Source organism: Apium graveolens, chromosome 6, assembly GCF_009905375.1.
Source record: "Apium graveolens cultivar Ventura chromosome 6, ASM990537v1, whole genome shotgun sequence".
Taxonomy (NCBI): Eukaryota; Viridiplantae; Streptophyta; class Magnoliopsida; order Apiales; family Apiaceae; genus Apium; species Apium graveolens.
The window spans coordinates 24034971-24044572 of NC_133652.1; positions in this window are offsets into that span (position 1 = coordinate 24034971).

A 9602-nucleotide genomic window follows, 5' to 3' on the forward strand; every position below is an offset into this window, starting at 1 on the left:
TGCACAATCCAGATTCAACAAGGAAGTCGAATCTCATGGAGATTTTATAGGATCTTTATATATATCAGTTGTAAGGACTTCTCTAATATAATATACGTGCATGATATATATAGAGCTCAATTATAAATCGTTTTTAATCATTCAAATTGATTTCCTAAAGAATAGGAGTTTGTTTCTCTTTCAAACTCTTTCTCTTATCTTCTTACTAAAATGTTTTATCCTCTACTAAATAGAAGAGATATTTTCTGTACGTTGGACATCTTTCTTTCTCTTCTATCTAACGTACACATGAACGTTGGAAACCATCCCAACGATCTTACACGGTAGAATTGGATTCTAGCCGTTGTAATTTGTTGAGGCTGTTTTCAAACATTAATGTGTGGTTATATAAGAGGTTTTCTTGCAGTTTTATAATGGACAACTTTTGCAAGCAAGAACACATACAACTCCTGATCTTTATTGATTTCAAAATAATCTCGAGCTCTAAATATATACACGTGTTTCATCTTAGAGAGAGTTTATAGTTTGAGTTGTAAACTTTATCATTGATTTGTATTGTTCAAATTATATTGATTAGTTGCTGGATAAGTTGGCTAGGGAAACAAGGGTTTAGTGGTACTTGCTAGAGGAGTTTGTACTACGGGGTAGTATAGTACTTAGAGAGCAGGTTCTTAAACAGGGTTTCAGCAAGCCATTATCAGCAGCTGGGATAAAGGGAGATATATTGTTGTATCTTGTAGTTGTTACCTTCATTGATCAATATTATATTCTCTTACCAAGTTGGTAAGGGACCAGGACGTAGACCATAGGGGCTTAGGGGTCGAACCTGGCTAAAATTCTGTGTGTTCTATTTACTTTCCTGCACATTATTTTCTGCATTGCATTTAGTCATCTCAGCTTACTATCATTATCAGATTATAGTTCAGTTGCTAAAATCTCAGTAAGCTATTATCGGGTAAAATTTAAAAGTAATCCTAGTTAGCCATAATCACCTATTCCCCCCCCTCTAGGTGTAATTTCAGTTGGTATCAGAGCTTTGGTATACTGATCTTTCTGTAACAGGAATAGTATTCGATCGAAATGGCTGACAAATATCCCGAAGGAACCTCAGATTACCGAGCACCTCTCTTGCTTGGTACAGAAAACTATAACTGGTGGAAAGGTCACATGGAAGTGTATCTATCCAGGGAGCCACTAGCCTTGAGAGTTGTTCAGAAGGGTCCTTTTGAGTTTAAGGACAAAGAAGGCAAAGTGAAAGACGTTGATGATCTCACAGAGGCTGAACTAATCAAATATAGCTTCAACGGAAAGGCTAGGAATTCTCTCATGAATGGGTTATGTCCTAGTGAATGTGATAAAGTCTCTTCATGCAAATCAGCTAAAGAGATATGGGATACTCTGGAATTGTATCACGAAGGATCCAAGAGTTTAAGAAAGGTGAAATTGAGTAAACTAATGAATGAGTTTGGAAATTTCAAGCTTCAAGACGGAGAAACTATTCGAGAAAGTCAAGCTAGATTCCAGATAAATCTGAATGCCTTAAAGCAGCTTGGCAAACATATCCCACAAGAGGAAATCAACATGAAGATACTTAGTGCTGTGCCATTTATCTATGAACCAAAGGTAACAGCTCTAGAATCTTCTCCAACTATAGATACTATGGATCAATTGGCTGTTTTTGCAGAATTGGAACAATTTGAAAGCAAAATCAAGGAAAGCCAATCAAGTTCTATGCAAGCTCCAGTTGCTCAAATGAAGCAATTAGCTCTTCACACTAATGATAGCTTACTGGAATCTGAAGATGAGTCAGACGAAGAACTAGCTTTAATATCCAGGAAGATCAGAAAGATGATCGAGAAGAAGAACAAGCTGAAAAGAGATAAAGGCAGATTTTCCAACAACAAGAAGCCCAACAAGGATTCTAAAGATCAGACATGCTTTGAATATGGAAAGCCAGGCCATTATAAGCGGGACTGCTACAAATTGAAGTCAAAACAGCAAAATGTCTTCAAGGATAAGAAGAAAGCTAAAGCTCTAATGACTTGGAGTGATGATGACTCGGTTTCCAGTGATGATTCAAGTGGAGACATGGTCAATCTTGCCCTAGTTGGACTTGATGATGATTCTGTTCGAGGAAATTCAGAAAGTGGATACCTAGAAAGTGATTCAGAAGAAGATCAGAGTGAGGTAAACTCTTGTAAATATAATTTATCTTCTGAAAATATTGTTTTGGAACCACTAACCATGCAGGAATGTAAGAATGTATCTATGGGTGAATATTATTCTCTTAATTTATCTTCTGAAAATATTGTTTTGGAACCACTAACCATGCAGGAATGTAAGAATGTATCTAAAAGAGAAGAATAATTATCTCAAGACTATGGTTCAAGATTTGATGAGCAAAGTAGATACTTGGATTGACAAGAAGGTACCTACACAAGCTGACAAAGAGGCTGAAATCAAGGATCTTCAAGCTAAAGTTAGTCATGTGGAAAACTTCAACAAAATTCTCCTCAAAAGAAACAAGACTCAGTTAATGGAGATCACAGAGTTAAAGAAGGAGATTGAAGCAAGGGATGAATGTTTGGAGCTGTTCAAACTCAGAGAATCAATAGATGCAACACCTTCAAATCAAGCAGAAGAACCATCTCAGCAAGCTGAAATCATAAGTCAGCAAGCTGAAAAGATTGATCTGCTCACAAAGGAAGTTGAGGATCTGAAAAAGGGCATGGGATCGTTTGTTCAAGGAGAAGAAAGTCTCAAATCTATGATGAACAACACAAATATTCCATTGGCCAGAGAAGGAATTGGAATGAATGCAAACAAGAAGGACAAAGCTCTAAGATATGAAGGAAAACATGGCATACCCTATGATTATGCTATGCCTTGGAAGATATGCAACAGATGTGGAAAGAAAGGGCATCTTGAAAAGCATTGCAAAGTTCAGAATGGACAAAAATTATACCATGGAGGAAACAAACAGAAAACAACTTACTATGATCAGAATGGCAGAACAAAGACAGCTTACCATCATCAGGCTGGCAGAGTTAAATCACCTAGATTTATCCAAAAATGGATAAAGAAATCTGATTTACATGTTTTATATGTTTTATCTGCTAACCATGTCGGACCCAACAAACTTTGGGTACTAAAAGGTTGAGTTGTTTTATTTGTTTTGTAGATGTGTCTTGCCGCTCGAGTCAAATCAACTCAATGGATTTTAGATAGCGGATGTACTAGACATATGAGTGGAGACAAAGCACAATTCTTGAGTCTTCAGATGAAAAAGGGTGGAAGAGTGACTATTGGTGATAGCAAAACTCTTCAAATCCTTGGAAAAGGTAAAATAGGTAATAAACACATTTCAATTGATAAAGTTCAATATGTTAAAGGCCTTAAATATAATCTGCTTAGCATAAGTCAGTTATATGATGATGGTCATACTGTTAACTTTGGTATTGATAAGTGTATTATTACTATTGGTACTAACAAAGTCCCCCTAGTTGCTAGAAGGGAAGGAAATATATATATTTTGGACTTTGAGTTGCAGAAAACAGCTTGCTGTCTTGCTGCAATAGACACTGATCCTTATGTTTGGCATAGAAGATTGGGTCATGCTCACATGGACTTACTTAACAAGCTTTCAAAGAAGAAGCTAGTCAGAGGTTTACCCAAAATCAAGTATGTCAAGACTGAGGTGTGTTCGGCATGCCAATTAGGCAAGCAAATTAGAAGTACTCACAAAGCAAAGAAAATGGTATCTACTTCTAAACCCTTAGAACTTTTACATTTAGACTTATTTGGTCCAGAAGCTTATAAAAGTATAGGAGGTAAGCAATATGGTTTTGTAATTGTTGATGATTATTCTCGTTTTACATGGGTATTGTTTCTTAGAACTAAAGATGCTGCTTTTAATGAGTTTGAGAAACTAATTAAATTACTTGAGAATAAGCTCAATACAAAGCTTGTAGGAATAAGGAGTGATCGAGGTGGTGAATTCCAAAAATACTTTGTTACTTATTGTGAAGAAAGAGGAATATCACATGAATTCTCGGCTCCAAGGACTCCACAACAAAATGGTGTGGTGGAACGCAAGAATAGGTCACTGCAAAAGACAGCAAGGACTTTGTTGCAAGAAAGCAAGTTACCTAGAAGTTTTTGGGCAGAAGCAGTCAACACAGCATGCTATGTTCTGAATAGAGTATTGATAAGACCTATTTTGGAAAAGACTCCATATGAATTGCTCAAGAAAAAGAGGCCCAACATCAGTTACTTCAGAATCTTTGGCTCAAAGTGTTTTGTGCTCAAGACAATTGGTAATGATGGTAAATTTGATGCTAAATCTTATGAAGCTATTTTTCTTGGTTATTCTATGAATAGTAAAACCTATAGAGTTTATAATTTGTCTAAGCATATTGTTGAGGAATCTATAGATGTTACTTTTCAAGAACCTAACAATGATCTTCCAAGAGACGAGGAAGATGATGCAGGTGAAGCTGGACAACAGCAAGCTGAAACAGAGAAGGCTACTCCAAAATAGCAAGCTGAAACAGAGACTGATTCTGGAAAACAGCAAGCTGAAATTGAAACTGCCTCAGGAAATCAGCAAGCAGAACCTTCTACTCCAGTTGATGATGTAATTGTAAAGATGGCAAAGATGACTCTTGATGGTCCTAGAGGAAATAGAGCAAAGGATAAAATGCCAATCTATGATGGTGAAGACTTAGCTCCTCCATCTAAGATAAGGAAGACTTCACATGAAGATATTGCAAAGCATTCATTGACGAAAGCTACACGGACAGTAAAGAATCAACCTCCAGAACTGGTTATTGGTGATATTTCTGATGGTCTCAAGACAAGAAAAGGCACTGCAAACTTTTGTGCTTATGCTGCATTTTTAGCTCAAGAGGAACCCAAGAATGTCAAAGAAGCACTTGAAGATGAAAATTGGATCACGGCTATGCAAGAAGAACTCAATCAATTCGAACGATGTGATGTTTGGGAACTGGTCAAGCCACCAAAGGATGCTTCAATCATTGGTACATAATGGATTTTCAAGAATAAAGTGGATGAATTTGGTACTGTTACTCGAAATAAAGCAAGGCTCGTAGCCCAAGGGTACAACCAACAAGAAGGCATTGACTTTGATCAAACTTATGCTCCAGTAGCTAGATTAGAATTAATTAGGATGCTTCTTGCTTATGCATGCTACAAGAAGATCAAGCTACATCAAATGGACGTCAAAAGTGCTTTTCTTAATGGATTTCTGGAAGAGGAAGTTTATGTTAAGCAACCCCCTGGTTTTGAACATGAACAACATCCGGACTATATTTACAAGCTCAAGAAGGCATTATATAGCTTAAAGCAAGCACCAAGGGCTTGGTACAAGAGGCTTAGTAAGTTTTTGATCAAAAATGGCTTCATTTGAGGTAAAATTGATCCCACTTTATTTACTAAGCAAAATGGTAATGATATTTTGGTTGTCCAGATATATGTAGATGATATAATCTTTGGATCCACTAATGATTCTATGTGTGAGTGGTTTTCTAAGTGTATGAGCAGTGAATTTGACATGAGCATGATGGGTGAGCTCAATTATTTCTTGGGGCTCCAAATTAAACAATCTAAAGATGGAATTTATGTGCATCGATCAAAATATGTCAAGAATTTGCTGACCAGATTTGGTTTTGACAATGTCAAGCCGAAATCTACTCCAATGAATCAAAATAGCAAGCTGACATCAGATGAAAAAGGTAAAGATGTTGATATCAAGAAGTATAGAGGTATGATTGGTAGTCTTTTATATCTTACTGCTTCTCGGCCAGATATTATGTATAGTGTATGTGTTTGTGCTCGTTTTCAAGCTAAACCTAAGGAATCACACTTAAATGCAGTTAAAAGAATATTTTGATATTTAAGTGGGACTATTAATCTTGGGTTATTTTATCCTATTACAAGCATATTTGATCTTGTGGGGTATAGTGATGCTGACTATGCAGGTTGTCAAACTGATAGAAAGAGCACAAGTGGTGTTTGTACATATTTAGGACAAAGTCTCGTATCTTGGCAAAGTAAGAAACAAACTTCAGTTGCATTATCCACAGCAGAAGGTGAGTATTTGGCAGCTGGTAGCTGTTGCTCTCAAATTTTGTGGATAATTCAGACTCTACGAGATTTTGGAATCAAGTGTGGCAAAGTTCCAATCTATTGTGACAACACTAGCACCATCAACATATCAAAGAATCCGGTTAATCACTCAAGAACCAAGCATATTGATGTTCGTCATCATTTCTTGAGAGATAATGCTGCCAAAGGTAATATTGAATTAGTTTTTGTACCTACTGAATATCAATTGGCAGATATCTTTACAAAACCCCTTGGCAAAGCAAGATTTTCTACCATTCGAAGGGAACTTGGCATGTGCAGTGTATAATAGCAAGCTATCTTTGGAAATTTGGTAATGTTAGCTTACTATCATTTTTCATATTAGCTTACTATGATTGGTTGTTTAAATGATATTTTTGTGATTAATTTTGTTTTATATGTCACTATCTGTTTTTGATGATATAAGGGGGAGAACTTAGGAGAATTTAATTTCTTTTAAGTACTTAGTCTCTGAAGAACTGGATTTAGTTTCTGAACTTGATTTACTTTTTGTTGAAGTATCTGTAGTTTTTAAGACTTGTTGCATCTGGTACTTGATTTGATTTTTATCTGTTTATTTGGTGTGGTAAAACTTGTTGATGGATGTTTTGGTTTAAGACTTGGTTATGCTGATGCTTCTAATATTTGAAATATGTTTAATTGTTTTTACATTTAGAAGTTTATTATGCTAATTGTGATATCTTTAGTTTTATTTTATATTTTGAGATATGCATAGATTTAGGGGGAGTTTTTATAATTCTCCTAAATGTGTGTAATCATCAAAAAGGGGGAGATTATAACTCCTTAGTTTTGATGATCACATCACAGCAAGCCATCATGTTGTTATTTGAGAATGTCTGCAGGATATAACAGCTTAATGCCATTGCTGTTTAAGTATCATGACAGCAAGCTATCATAAGACAGTAATCTATTTCAGCAAGCTATGATCACGATTGTCAGAATAACAGCAAGCCAAGATGCACAGTCCAGATTCAATAAGGAAGTCGAATCTCATGGAGATTTTATAGGATCTTCATATATATCAGTTGTAAGGACTTCTCTAATATAATATACGTGCATGATATATATAGAGCTCAATTATAAATCGTTTTTAATCATTCAAATTGATTTCCTAAAGAATAGGAGTTTGTTTCTCTTTCAAACTCTTTCTCTTATCTTCTTACTAAAACGTTTTATCCTCTACTTAATAGAAGAGATATTTTCTGTATGTTGGACATCTTTCTTTCTCTTCTATCTAACGTACACATGAACGTTGGAAACCATCCCAACGATCTTATACGGTAGAATTGGATTGTAGCCGTTGTAATTTGTTGAGGCTGTTTTCAAACATTAATGTGTGGTTATATAAGAGGTTTTCTTGCAGTTTTATGATGGACGACTTTTGCAAGCAAGAACATATACAACTCCTGATCTTTATTGATTTCAAAATACTCTCGAGCTCTAAATATATACACGTGTTTCATCTTAGAGAGAGTTTATAGTTTGAGTTGTAAACTTTATCATTGATTTGTATTGTTCAAATTGTATTGATTAGTTGCTGGATAAGTTGGCTAGGGAAACAAGGGTTTAGTGGTACTTGCTAGAGGAGTTTGTACTACGGGGTAGTATAGTACTTAGAGAGCAGGTTCTTAAATAGGGTTTCAGCAAGCCATTATCAGCAGCTGGGATAAAGGGAGATATATTGTTGTATCTTGTAGTTGTTACCTTCATTGATCAATAATATATTCTCTTACCAAGTTGGTAAGGGACCAGGACGTAGACCATAGGGGCTTAGGGGTCGAACCTGGCTAAAATTCTTGTGTGTTCTATTTACTTTCCTGCACATTATTTTCTGCATTGCATTTAGTCATCTCAGCTTACTATCATTATTAGATTATAGTTCAGTTGCTAAAATCTCAGTAAGCTATTATCGGGTAAAATTTAAAAGTAATCCTAGTTAGCCATAATCACCTATTCCCCCCCCTTCTAGGTGTAATTTCAATGGCTAGGGTTAACGTTATTTATATGGAATCTCTTCAAAGCTGCCTTATGTGTGTTTCCTTTTTGATCATTCAAACGAAAGCTTGTGAGGATGTATTGAAATTGGTTCCTTGTATATATGATTCTGCAAGACAAGGAAAAGGATATATTCAAGTGGAATAAAGAATATTTCTATGATACAGATGATAGTAGCCACGAGGGGAGTTCAGTTTTCTGAGCCACATGGTGAAGCAAAAGGCAAGCTTGTGGCTGATGAAGGGGAGAGTTGTGAGGGTACCCATTCTAGGATGGTGGTTACTGGCCTGCGAGCTAAACTTGAACAGTACTTCCAGCGGAAGTACATTCACAAGGAAAGAAAGAGGTCAATATTGGAACAGGAACCTGAAAAGGGTGAAGAAGAAGTAGCTGGAGGTGGTCCTCCTCCTCAAGATATCGATTTAAGGGGTGTTCTAGTTATTAATATACATGTTTTTGATGATTTGCTTCCAGAAAAATAACCGAGAATAAAGCATTATTCCATCTGAACAATGCAGTTTGATTATACAGATTGGATGCATAGAGTTGTTAGGATTATTAGGAGATTATGTATTCTAGTTTGACTGGGTTTCATTCTCCTAACTTTGCCCAAACAAACGCTATCTGATAAACCTATTTGAACTATTCAAACTCTATCTTCTATAAAAGTTTATCTCTTTAAAACAAACTAACGAATTATATTCAAAGAATCATTCAAATGGTTTTCAAACAACTTTGCTAAACATACTTATCCTTATCCCTAGTTCGAAAAACAAAACTGTTAGATTTCTGACTATATATATACAACTCATGTTTCAGATTGAGAACTAATGCTTACACGCTTTATCTTTATTCTTTCTGAAAAATCGATTTTTCATAAAACAAGAATGATATCATTCTTGTTTTACACATATTGAATACCGAGTAGAACAAGTTTTATAGTTTGAGTTGTAATTTCATATTCATTTGATTGTACGTGTATTCATATCAACTTGTGCCGGGTGGCAAGGTTTTGATTTCAGAGGATTAGCCAAGGTAGCCAGGGGGCTAGGTGGTAGCAGTAATACTAGGTAGCAAGTGTGCTAAGGGAAAAGGGTTCTTTCGTGGCTATCCGTTTGAAATCAAGAAAATATTGTAAGTTCTTTTATTGAAGTTGATATAATACATTCTCTATGCTAGGTGGCATGGGGACTTAGATGTAGGGCATAGACTAGGAGTAGGGGTCGAACCAAGTGAAAACGTCTTGGTGTTTTGCATTGTTTAATTTCTTTATTACTACAATTATATTTCAGTAATTTATATTCTGCAAATTAATTGAGACTGTCTCATAGTCTCATAGGCTGTCTCGTTCGTAAAGGGTCTCTCACATTTACAAAAGAGATTGTCCTATTTGTCTTAACAATTAGAATATGGGATATATAGATTGTGCCTTTGAATTAACT